This window comes from Perognathus longimembris, chromosome 13 (assembly GCF_023159225.1).
Source record: "Perognathus longimembris pacificus isolate PPM17 chromosome 13, ASM2315922v1, whole genome shotgun sequence".
NCBI classification, from domain to species: domain Eukaryota; kingdom Metazoa; phylum Chordata; class Mammalia; order Rodentia; family Heteromyidae; genus Perognathus; species Perognathus longimembris.
Genome location: NC_063173.1, coordinates 60,171,545 through 60,184,330, shown reverse-complemented (window position 1 = coordinate 60,184,330; position 12,786 = coordinate 60,171,545). Strand labels below are relative to the sequence as shown.

The following is a 12,786-nucleotide window of genomic DNA, read 5'->3' as shown; positions in this document are numbered from 1 at the left end:
GGGCAAGTAACCAGATGAAAGCCACAAAGCCCTGCCATCCAGCTCCCACCAGAGGTGTTTGAGTCAGCTCTCCTGAAAGCCCTTCTCCAGGCCTCAGCCTCCCGCCCTGCTTTTCAGGGTCCCCAGCTACAGCCGTTCTTCCTGGCTGGCTCCACTCCAAGGCCACTTCTTCCATGAAGCTTCCTCTCCTAGCAGCTTGGGTCCCCTTGTGGGCTCTCCAGGCAGGTGTTTTTCTCCGCGGCTCCCAGGAAGGGCTGAGGACACTCACTGAGTGAGTTACCCTTCTGTAGCACTAGACAAGAGCCCCGCCCAGACACTTAGAGGCCCTCAGGCACTTCGGGCTCCACCAATGCCAACACTGAATCAAAGGTCACTTTGCCCCAGACTACCAAGGCAGAGACTAGAAACATCTCCTGGGCTGCATGTCTCCTGACCTCAGCCTGGCCTAAGCCCAAGGGCTCCGGCTTGGGCCAGCATCTAGCAGGACTCCACTGCACACACGTGGGCCTTGAGAATGGGCCATCGGAATTCAATGAGCAACCCTAGTAACTAACCCAAACCTGGTTTCTGCATAGAGGCTACAGGTGAGGGGCAGGCAAGGCACTTCCACAGGCTTTGAATACGTGGCAGAACACGGCCAAGCCTGGGGGGGCCCAGTGGCTTCAAGGTGGAGCCCTTCACAATACAGGCAAGGGAATGGAGTTCAGAGCCACACCCAAGCAGCAGCAGACGGGGACGGCCTGCCTGCCCCGGCCCGGAGGCACGAGCTGGCGATGCTCCTCTCCTACAAGCGCAGGTGTCATCTCCGCTCCAGGCACCTGTGGCTGGCCTCACTCTAAGAGACACGACACTCTAGTCCTCCCGGGCTCTGTGGAATGCTGGGGCTTGCGGCCACTGCACAGGCGTGACTGGGGCCTTGGGAACACCATCCCTGAGCGGAAAATCACACCTCGAAGAGCCATCACGGGGACACAGTGGCCCAGAGAAGGGAGGGCAGGTCTCCCACGGGCATTTCTCTGGCCCAGGCCTGCCCTTGAAATTTATCACAACTTCCAGTGGAAGATGCCCACGGAACCCCACGTGCACCCCAAAAGCTGGTGCCCGTCCCACCCCTGGCACAGATGTTTCCCGAGGCTGCCGGGCTCAGACACGCCTCCCTCGCTCATCTAGGTCAGTTCTTCCTGGTTCCAAGGACCCAGAGAACCAAAAATGTCGGGGCCAGAGTTACTCGTGGCCTTCTGGGGCTGCCTGCCGGCAGTCACGAAGGAGCTGGGACCAGACGCGAAGGGAGTGGCGCCCAAACTGAGGCCTTGGAAGAGGCAGGCCTTGGATGGCCTCCCCCCCCCCCCCCCCCGCCCTCCACAGGAACCCCACAAGAGCCTGAGCTTCCTGAGGACAGGCCCCTTGCAGGCACCAACTCCAAAGCCCAGCGCATAATGTGTGTTGGCCACTAGAGGGTGCACACACACACAGCAACAGCATCCAGGATGAAGGCTACTGGGTAAAGTGAGGCAGCAAGTGTGGAAAGTAAAGCAACAGCAGCCCTCCACGGTGCTCAACTGCAGCAGGGATCTCTGAGACCCCCAATTCTCCCCCAGAGGTGGTTTCAAACAAGCTCTGATTTGTGTGTACTGCCCTGGACTTTCAAGGTTCTTCTCTGGGCTCTCCTCCCAAAAAGCTGTTGACCTCTGATGTATCCTTCAAGATGGGGTCACAGGTCGCCTCCTGCTCCTCTGGGAAGTTGGTCTTGCCTCCCAGGCCCCAGTGCCTGAGTAAACCTGTGCCCTCCACCCTGGCTCTGGCTCGCAGGTTCACAGGACCCTGGCTCTCTTTTGAACTCCACCCTGGCACCAGACCCACTGGACTCAAGCCGCACTGAATCCCAGGAGTCCCAGGGAGAGCTCAGGACAGACACCACCACCACCACCACCACACACACACCCCACCCCGGCCCTCTCCACGGTGTGACCTTGAGCGGGGCCTGGCTCCCTCTGAGCCCGTTTCCCCATCAATGGTACGGAATCAGCCACCCACCCTGGATGGTACCTGGTTCCTGTCTGGCTCTGACATCCAGCTGTTTCTTCATCCACTTATGGAAACCAAGGCACAGCCAGGTGGGCTTCGTCCCAGCATCATCAGGGCTGAGCGCTTGCAGCCCAGCTCTCTGCCAACCAGTAGACGAGCCCGGCACCTACACAGCCACCAGGCCCTGTCTCTCACAGAACGACTCAGAATTTAGTCTTGAGGGCCACAGCAGGCTGGCAGCCGTGGCGGGACTAAACCTGCAGGTGTCCGGTGACGGGCGGCAAGGCCTTTGAGGTTTCTGAGTCCTCAGGAGAGGACGTGGGCCTAGTCGGTTTGACTGTGGTCGGAGCTGTGCCCAGCATGGAGGGGGACTCTGTCCTGCACCCGGCCTGCGGAGAACAGCTGTGGGGACAGTGCCACCAGCCACAGCGTCCACAAGCACCCACCGCAAGCTCGCCAAGGCTGGTGCCATGCCGCCTCCAGAAGGGTCTGTGCAAGCAAGGTCCTGCCAGCCTCCCCGGCCAGGGGACAGACAGGGCGGACACAGGGCCCGCGGGAGCGACCAGGCTGGGCAGGAGCTTGTTAAGCACTGGGGAGCACTTTGGAGACTAAGTTTGGTCAAGTGGGTTTCTCTAGGGTGATTCCAACAAACAGCCTGTGCCACAGCTCCAGTGGCATTGGCCCTCCCCCTGACTGCACCCCAAAGCTGGCAACAAGCCCCAGAGCCAGGCTCCTGACCTCTCCCCTCCCTCCCAGGCGTCCTGAGGGCTGGTCCAGGGTCACAGACACATCTAGCTCAACATTCTCCATCACAGCCAAGCTGTCCCCGCCACGGGGGGTTATGTGCAAGTGTGTAATTCCAAGCCAATAGGTTGAGGGAGTTTATTCGGGTGCTAGTACTGGGGCTTGAACTCGGGGCCGCCTGATCTCACTTGGCTTTTTGGCTCTACCACTTGAGCCATGCCTCCACTTCCAGCTTTTGCAGGTTCATTGGAGACAAGGGATTTGTCTACCCAGACTAGATTCCAACTGCGACCGTAGGATCTCAGTAGCTCAGGTTATAGGCATGAGCTTGAGGACCAGCAACTAAACAGATGTTAACAACAGAGGTGTATTCCCTCATAGGTCTGGAACCCACACGTGAGTGAAGCATCACGTGAAACAAAGTATGGCGGGAACAAGCTCCCTCTAAAGGCTCTGGGGGAAACGGGGTGTCCTGCCTGCCTCCTGCACATCCCCATAATTCTGGAAACATGTGGTGTCTTTGGCTTGTGGCCGCATCACTCTGATCTCAGTCTCTGGTGTCGGTTTTTCCTGCTACCTCCACAAAGACTAATTCCAAGCCAGGCCACCAACCCAGGGCAGGACCAGGAGTTCTCTGAGGGGCACAATCTGGTGTGGAACCTCAGGAAGCAGGGTGCAGGGGGGAAGCTTTCAGAGAGGAACCCAAAGTGAGGCAGGCAGGCAGGTAGGTAGGGGAGACCCTGGGGGCAGAAGGGGTGGCTAGACAACAATACTGGTCAATGGCCAGGGACACACTGCTGCTGGGGTCAGCAGAAGGGGTCGTGAGGGACCTGAGATTGCAGACCACAACTGAGTTGTCCTACAGGCTACAACACTTGGTATAAGACACACACACACACGCGCGCGCGCGCGCATCCCACCCCATGTGCAGGACACCAGGCTGCTCCATGCCCATCCTGCCTCCAGAGTGGCCTCGTGCATGCTGACCACTCCAGAGACAGACCCACAGAGAACCTCAACGTCCCACAGGAGACGTGCAGGTCCCAGTAGCCTCTAGGCTTTCAGTGGAGCCCACACATATTTTCTATAAATAGCTGGACAGACCGGACATGGTAGCTTATGCCTGAAATTCTAGCAACTTGAGAGACTAAGAGCCAGAGGATCGTAGTTAGAGGCTAGCCTGGGCAAAAAGTTTTAGGAGTCCCTATTGCAGCCAATAAAAAAGCTGAGTCTGGTTGTGTATGCCTGTCATTCCAGCTGTGCAAAGCGAAACAGATCATGGCCAACCCAGGCGGGAAGGCAAGGCCCTAGCTCAAAAAATAAGCACAACAAAGGGCCAACAAATGCAGCAGTGGTACTCACCAGACACGATGTTGAAAATGAACTGTACAACTTGTATGTGGGGAAGGGAAGGAAAAACGAGGGAAGAGGCGACATTGCTCACAAAGAAATGTACTCATTACCTGACTTACGTGCCTGTAACCCTTCTGTACATCACTCATAATAAAAATTTTGAAATAGCCACAAGAAAAAAGGGCTGGGGGTGTGGCTCAAGTGGTAGAGCACCTAACAAGCGTGAAGCACTGAGTTCAAGCCCCAACACTGCCAAAAGGAATGGCTAGAGGTGTTTTGGCACTGCGGGTTTTCCTCAGTCTCGGGGCTTCTGGTAAGGTGGGGAAGTGGTGACAATAGACACGGGGGGGGGGGAGGGGGTGACCATATGTAAACACGGTGGCACCTCCAGACGGGGACGCGACTGGAAGCACTGTTCTTCTGGCTGGTGCAGGAAAGGGAGCACTCAGGCTGTAGAAAAGCAGGCGGTCATGGTTGTGCAGGGCTAACCATGTACAAGCAGGGAGCCTGTCACAGGGGGCTCCCTGCACTTGCCGCTTGATCCTTCCATAAACCTAAAAGGTAAGTCAAGTCAACCAAAAAAAACCCACCGCAAACCCAACAACGGGAGGAAAAGACCACAGTCAAATTGATCAACGACAAAATGCAGTCAGCCCGGTACGGTGGCGTACTCTAGTATACCAGTCCTTAGGAAGCAGAGGCAGAAGGATCAAGAGTTCCAGGTCACGCTGGGCGACATGAGAGACCCTGTCTTAGAAAAACACAGCCCAAAGCATGAAAAGGCTAGAGGCACGGCTCAAGCGGTTGAGGACTTTCCCAGCAAGTGCAGCACCACCGCATCAAAAATACAATGGAAAATAAGTACAGAAAATGAGTGATGAGGGCTGGGAATGTGGCTCAGCGGTAGAGCGCTCGCTTACCATGCAGGAAGCCCTGGGTTCGATTCCTCAGCACCACATAGACAGAAAAAGCCAGAAGTGGCGCTGCGGCTCAAGAGGTAGAGTGCTAGCCTTGAGCACAAAGAAGCCAGAAACAGTGCCCAGGCCCTGAGTCTCAAGTCCCAGGATGGGAAATCAATAAAAAAGAAAATGAGCGATGTCTCAGTAACATGTAGAGCAAGCAGCCCTTCGTCACCACATAGAAAGGCCCATTTCCTCATCTGTGGCGAGGCAAAGCTTCCAGCAGGATGGGAGGCCAGATCGTCATCCTGGACAAGAGCCTGGGACCCTGCACCTTGTCACCTCCCCTCAGAGGAGCCAAGGAGAGAGGCTGGACACAGACAGAGATCCACCTACCGCCACCACGCAAAACAAAGCCAAAGAAGAGGGAAACGGCACACATTCATCCTAAGCAGGTGAGAAGCCAGGTGCGAGTGGAATCCTGGCTACTCAGGAGGCTGAGTAGTTGAAGGAACATGGTTCAAGGCCAGGCCAGGATTTTAGAAAAGTCCGTGTGATTCCCATCTCCAAATAACCAACAAAAAAAAAACACCAGGCTGAAGCTCATGGCTCAAGTGGTTGAGCACCTGGGGTAGAGCTTGAGGCCCGTGAGTTCAAGCCCTGGTCATGGCAGACACGCATGCACGCACGCACGCACGCACAGACGCACGCCTGGACTGGCCGTTTGTATTACAGGTCATTGCAGAGCCCCAGATAGCCAGGAAGCAGACAGCAGACGACAGCTCTGAGAACGCTCCAAGAACGAAGAACGGAGAAGGCCGACAGACGTGACTACACCAGGAAAGGCGCATTTGAATATGCACCTGGAAAGCCCAGGGAGGAGCAGCTAGCTCTGCATGGGAGACGATGGGCCGTTCTAACCTCCTCCATTATTCTGGTGTTTTCTATAGTAGACCTAAATTTCACTATCAGAAGAAAGGGGAAATGAGGCTGGGTTGGGGGGAGGCTTTGAATGGTGTGGACCCAGACAGGGGGGCCAGGGCCTGGCTGCCCCTGCCCCTCTGCTCGCCACGCTAGAGCTAGCAGTGATGCTCGCTGGGAGAAAGAAGCAAGGGTAGAAGAATCTACCTGCGCCCCAGAACAAGGCCTCAGGCTAAGCCCAGGCCTCCCCCTCCATACCCTGACAGGGGCCTGTGTTCTCACAGGCAAAGGAGGACCCCACCCCAGGTCATGGTGGGGGCCTCCCCTCCCCACGCCGCAGGCAGGACTACTCAACGGCCAGTGCACCTCAGACAACACAGAAGGACCCGGGCCCCCAGCACCCTGGCCTCCAGGACATTGCGACCGCAGTGGGTCACAGGTCGGGAGGATGACTGATAACCAGGCCTGCCCCGCTCTGCTCCAGGCTCTAGGGCCTCATCAGCCACCTTCCAGGGGCACGGCCGGCCTGGGGGCAGAATGGGCAGTCAGGTCACAGCCTCGAGGCTGTGATCAGGCCCCACGGCGTCCCCTCTGGCTGGCAGCCAGAGCCTTGTTTGTTAAGCAATTGATTGAGTTTCTCCACTGCCCCCTGGGGTAAGTGGTTGGACAAATGCTGAGACCGCAGACCGGCACCTCGGCCCAGGAAACCCAGCGGTGACCACAGGGTCACAAGGCACAGGGAAAGTGGCTGAGCCCAGCACTGGAGGCCCGAGCAGCTGTCTGCCCACAGGCTCGGCCCGCAGTAGGGCCGAGGACCCCTCACCTCTAGTCTGGCCTGGCGCTATGTGCTCGGCTCCTCTTCCCCCTGGTCCTTAGCTTTACCACTCGAGGCTGGTGCTCTACCACTCGAGCAGTATCTCCACTTCTGGCTTTTTGCTGGTTAACTGGATGTAAGCATCTTGGATTTGCCTGCTTTGTCTGGCTTTGAACATCAGTCCTCCAGTCCCAGCCTCCTGAGTAGCTAAGATCACAAGCATGAGCCTCCTGTAAGCATCTTGGATTTGCCTGCTTTGTCTGGCTTTGAACATCAGTCCTCCAGTCCCAGCCTCCTGAGTAGCTAAGATCACAAGCATGAGCCTCCACGCTGCCTGTTTAGCTCTTAAATGCCCAGGGTTGGAGTGCCATTGACTAGTCCCAGGACCTCCTTCCTCCCAACAGGCCGGCCACCCCAGGGTCTCTGCCGCCTGCAGCTGGCCAAACCCCACCCCTCCCGCCCCACGGCAACTCTTGAGCCAATGAGCGGCTGCCGTCAGTGCACAGCTCCCGGGAAGACGGCCCGGCCCAGCGCTCCCAGCCCTATTTCCGCACTGAATGACCTACAGCAAGCAACGACCTCTGTTTCCTACATACGAGACTCCAGCCAGGCTGGGAAGATCCTCAACAAAGCCCGTGACCTTGGCCCCTTCCTGAGGAATTAACTTCACCCATCCCTGACGCCGTGGGGCTAATCAAAGGTTTGGAGCACAGGATGTGAAGGCTGGGCTTAAGCCACGGCGGCATGGGGAAGGTGGCTGCGCTGCGCCCCGCCCCTCCCGGCGCCTCTCTGAATCCAGGTACACAGAAGGTGCTCAGGGAGCAGCAGGATGGTTTTTTACGGTTGGTTGCACGCTGCCCTGCGGCTCCTAAGCCAGCCACGGCCCCTCCGCAGGACCCGTGGGTGGCCCGGGTTGGGACATGGTCGTCCTGTCTGCACCCCTGCATCTGCAGCACCGGCCGGCTCTCACCGCAGACGTCCACTCCCAGGCATGCATGCCCTTGAGATCTACTCAGGGTCAGCACGGGGCCGTGCCTGCCACACCAGCTACTCCCCTAGGAGGCGCCACGACCGCCACAACGCAGTGGCTGGCTGCACTCCAAATAACACGCTAGCTGAGCCATCTGAAAACAAACGACACCACCACACTTCATTAGGTCAGATAGGGCTGACTAGGCCCGGCATAGTGGCTCACTCTCCTAATCCTAGCAACTGCCAAGGCGGAGATCGAGATTGTGGTTCAAGGCCAGCCTGGACAAAAAGTTAAAATATCCCCATCTCAATCAACAAGCCAGGCATGGTAACGCTTGCCTTGTGATTCCAGCTACACAGGAGGCCACAGGTTCAAGGATCACCACCCAGGCAGGCCCCAAGCAATGCCAGGAGACTGCACCCAGAACATACACAACTGGGAGCACGGCTTACATGCTAGAGCATTTATCTAGCCACGGCAAGGCCTGGAGTTTAAAACCGCAGTTCCCTCCTCCTCCTCCACCACACACACACACACACACACACACACACACACGAAATCAAGCACCAAGTAGTGTGTAAATCAGGAGGCATGAGCCACGTGCTATTCCTAGGTAGACAAGGCACAAAGAACTTGTCCCACACAGACACACGGTGGGGCACTCCGATTCCCACCCCGTCCCTGTGGATGGGGCAGACTGAAACAAGGGAGGCCCACGTGACTCAGCCCCGAGACCCTTAGCTCTGAGCACTGCAGTGGCCTTTCCAGGCCTCGTGGCTAGCCGGGGCAGAAGCCAGCACCCTCGCTACCAGAGCCGTGCCCGAAGCATCTGCCTCCCTCTCAGAGGGCCTGGGGAGGAAGCCAGGGAGAGCCCAGGGCAAGAGCAGGCAGGTGAGACCAGCTGGAAGAAGAGACCAATCAGGGCAGCAGGAGAAGGGACTCCCGGCAGCAGGACCAGCACCAGCAGGTCAGGGAGGCCGAGACTCAGGAGGTGAGCTACAGAGCAGGGGGTAAAAGGCCGAGAGAGAGAGAAACGATGACACAAAGTGGGCTGGAACTTCCATGTCTCAGACAAAAGCAGGCAGCTTGAGGCTCAGCCCACCGGGGAACAGTACCTGCTGGTTGCTGCCCCCGCCCCACGGGGCACATGGAACTGAGCCACAGAGGGAAGGCACAAGCTCAGTCAGCAGAAAAACATGAATGGAGGGAGGGAGGGGGAGCAAACGCAGTGTGTAAAAACTAAGCTACGGAACTCCAGGATAGAGGTGGGAGAGGAAAAATGGGGGAGAACGATGGAAGAGGTGACATTGATGGAGAAGCATTGCACTCAAACCTGATGTAAGAACTGTAACTGCTTTGTACAACTACTGTATTTTTGTCCAAGACCGTATCTTAAAATAGTTACTATAAAGGTGATATACAAAGGGGTTACAGTTACCTGTCACCCCTTCCCTTGCTCTCTTCTCATTTTTCTCTCCCCCTCCCATCCACAAGTTCCGTAGTTCATTTTCAACATGGTGTCTAGTGAGTATCACTGCTGCATTTGTTCACCCTTTGTGCCTTCATTGCTGTGCCTCCCCTTATACTGCTGAAGACATATAAACGAACAGAACAAAAAGAAAACAGCCAGGCACTGATGGCCTATGCCTTTAGTCCTAGCTACTCAGGAGACTGAGGTCTAAGAATTACAGTTCAAAGCCAGCCCCGCAGGAAAGTCCATGAGACTCCTATCTCCAATTAACCACCTCAAAACCAGAAATGGCTCAGTGGCTCAAGTGGCAGAGTGCTAGCCTTGAGCAGAAAGAAGCCAGGGACAGTGCTCAGGCTCTGAGTTCAAGCCCAGGACTGGCAAAAAAAAAAGTGCCCTCCTTTGGTCTCACTGTGTGTGAATGCCTAGAGTCCTGTATCATTTATTATGCAGGAGTGGGAACTCTTGATCTGATCCTTTCCCTCACTGGCTGGAACTCTACCATCAGAGCCCTGCCTCCAACCCCGAAAGGATGGTCTTTTCTTTTGTACAACCATGTAATAATAAGTTGTAGTATAGTTTGGAGGAGGGGAATCCCAAGGCTCTTCCTCAAGGACAAGGCCTGTCTCCTTTCTTCCCCCACAGCTTTAAGTTAGCGTTCCAGCGGGACACAAAAACACACGTCGAGTGGTCTCCTTTCTGTGCTGTTCCAGAACAGGCAAAACTAATTCCCGGTGACAGGCGTCAGGAAGTGGGGGGAGGTTTGCAGAGGGGCGCGGGGTCTTTTCCGGGTGGTTTTGCAGATGTTTGCTGGTGTCAGAGCTAATGGGAATGTACAGTTACAATGTGTGTTTCTTGTCTCCAAGTTACAGCTACACCTCTACTAAAAAGCAATGTGTCGGCCCTTGGAGCGCCCCCCCCCCCCCATTTTCTGGACAGGGCGGGGAGGGGGATCTGATTTGCTTGCTACTAAAAATTCACAGTCCGTGGCTGAGAACAGCAGCTGCCTTCTGCCGGGGAAAGTCAGTGCCAATCAAGGCCTGGCGCAGACACCCCCCAGGGCCTCCTTTCTTTTCCCTTTGACCCACTTCCCTGGTAAGTGACAAGCCAGCCAGACTCTGGGAACAAGCGCACCCGTTATTCTGGGCCCTGGGCCGTGGGCTGAGTATTCCCTCCGCTAATCCCTCCCACCCGGACGGGTGGTGGGCGCGAGGGGCCTGGAGACGGCAGCCCCAGTTGTCTGCCTGCCTGTCAACCTCAACAGTGGCCTTCTGTTCCCCCCCCCCCCCCGCCCGAGCCCCACTTCATGCTTCCTGGCCCTGACGGATGACCGTCTGCGAAGGCTGCGTGTGCAGGGGGAGGCACGAGGGGGGGGGCGGGGCGGGGAGGGCCACTGGAAGTCCCGAGCCTGCCTGTTGGGTCACTCATCGCCCAGAGCGGGAGGGCTGCACCCTAAGCCCACCGCCCCGAGGTCCCCCAGCCCCAGAGAAGGCTCAGAGGCAAAAGTCAAAACAACAGCACGCAGAGCCTGGCAGCGGGGAGCCGCAGGCTTGCGAGGATGGCGGTGGCAACTCCCAAGGCAGGCCCTGCTACTGCTGTTTTTAGCCCAATCCACATAATTGAAAAAACATGGGAGAAAGCGAAGCCAGCTGCTTGGGGAGGCCGCCATAGCGGGGGCAGGGAGGGAGGCCGGCCGGGTGCCTAATGGCCTGGCCAGGGCCCTTGAGCTTCTTCCCAGGGACAGGACGACGGTCACCCTAAGCTGCACACACCCACGACATAGGTCCCTCTGAGCCAAAGGTCCCCTCACCCAGAGGGCACAGGGAGAGGGAGGTGAGATCCAGTCTAGATCCAGTCCTGCTGACCCCAGCCAGCAATGTAAGAAGCTATTCCTAGATGGGTGTGGTGGTACATGCCTGTAATCCCAGCACTCAGGAAGTTACAGCAGGAGGATCACCAGCCAGCTTAGGCTCCACGTGAGACCCAGTCTCAATAACCAAAGAAGTAGGGGCGGAGGGAGCAAGGAAGACGAGGGAGCAGGGACGGAGAGAGGAAGAGGGAACTGTCTGCCCTCCCTCCCCGGGAGTGCGGCACAGCCTTGCGTGGACCCAGGCCCGTGCCTTCCCAATCTAAAGGGCGCCACCGTGTCCCCAGGGGTGCTCTGCCCCTTTCACCGGGGCCTGGCGCAGCTGCCACGTGAGCCTCTTCTCCAGGGCATCTCCAACACCAGTCTGCCTTCATGTCCCTCAAACCCAGGACGAAGCAGGAGCCAGGGCATCACGAGGATTTCTTCAGCTCCAGTTCCCCACAGTAAGAAAGGCCAGCCAACCGGAGCAGAGCTCAGGAATCCAGGGGCTCTGGCGGAGGCTCTGCCTTCAAACCAGAGTTCCCAAGGGGGGGGGGGCAGGGCCCACAGGTCAGTGACCCCGGGAACCCAAGGGGCGGGCCCCGCCCCCACCTCACGGAGACGCTGGGACCAGGGTATGTCACAGCAACGGAGTGACTCAGGCGCAGCCAGACGCCTGCCCTAACCTCAGGACAAGGCTGTCCTTCTGTCCTCCAGAAAAGGGACCAAGTCCTCCCTCCCTGCAGGCCTCCAGCCCGCCCACTCCTGGGAAGACTCCGCCCCCTCCACCCCAGCTCAGCCCCTCTGGCGTCTGCTTCTGATTCTAAATGTTCTGGGAAGAATCGCCCTCTTGGCATCGAAACAGATTGGCTGCCTGGCTCACAGTTCAAGTTCAAATTCAAGTACAGCTCCTACTTTCAGAGCACCCGGGCCTTCCTCCAACCAACTCCAGGAGACCAGCACTGTCAGTGTGGCCTCTCTACAGAGGAGGAAAAGGAAGCACAGAGAGGCAAAGTACTTGTCAAAGCTTGCACAGCCTGCGTGTGGCTTGCAAGGATCGACATGACCCTTCAAAGCAGCTGCCATACAGCTGAAAATTACCTGCTCTGAACTCTGGGTCTGCCATGCTAGGTTTCTGAATCAGAAAATCTTTGCAAGCAAATGCTGGTGCTCACGCCTGTAATCCTAGCTATTACTCAGGAGGCTAAAATCTGAGAATGGAGGTTTGATGCCACACCAGGCCAAAAAAAAAAAAAAATCCATGAAATTCTGATCTCCAATTAACCAGGAAAAAGCAGGAAATGGAGGTGTGGTTCAAATGGTCGAGCACTAACGCATGCCCCAACACTGGCACACAAACCAAGTCTTTGCAGGCTCCCCGCTCCAGAGCAGCTCCGACCTAACGCCGGAGGGCCGCCCCTGCCCTCGCTGCCCCCGGGGAACACGTGCCGTCTCCGGGGAAGCCTCTCCCCTCGGCCTGCGCTTCTGTTTCCCCACTCACCTCGGTCCACCGCCCCTGGGGACATGGAACCAAGAGGACATCCTGTGTATCCACTTAGCCTCTGGCCTGCCACTGAACTCCCTCCTTCCTACACCCCTGCCTCAACCCCGGGGCGAGGCTGACCTTTCATCCTCCGTCTCCAGGACACCCACTCGGGGCTCGCACGAGGCCTCAGCCCAGCAGGACCTCAGGGCCGCGCTGCCGGCCGTGCCGGCTGGGCCGGGCGAGGATCCACGGTTTCT

General features: G+C 57.3%; 1 protein-coding gene across 1 annotated transcript in view; it reads right to left on the bottom strand.

Moving 5' to 3' along the window:
- The window catches only part of Lrp5 (LDL receptor related protein 5), an 84,758-nt gene that overhangs the window by 33,124 nt on the left and 38,848 nt on the right, over positions 1-12,786 (bottom strand). The gene's annotated exons all lie outside the window — the stretch shown is intronic.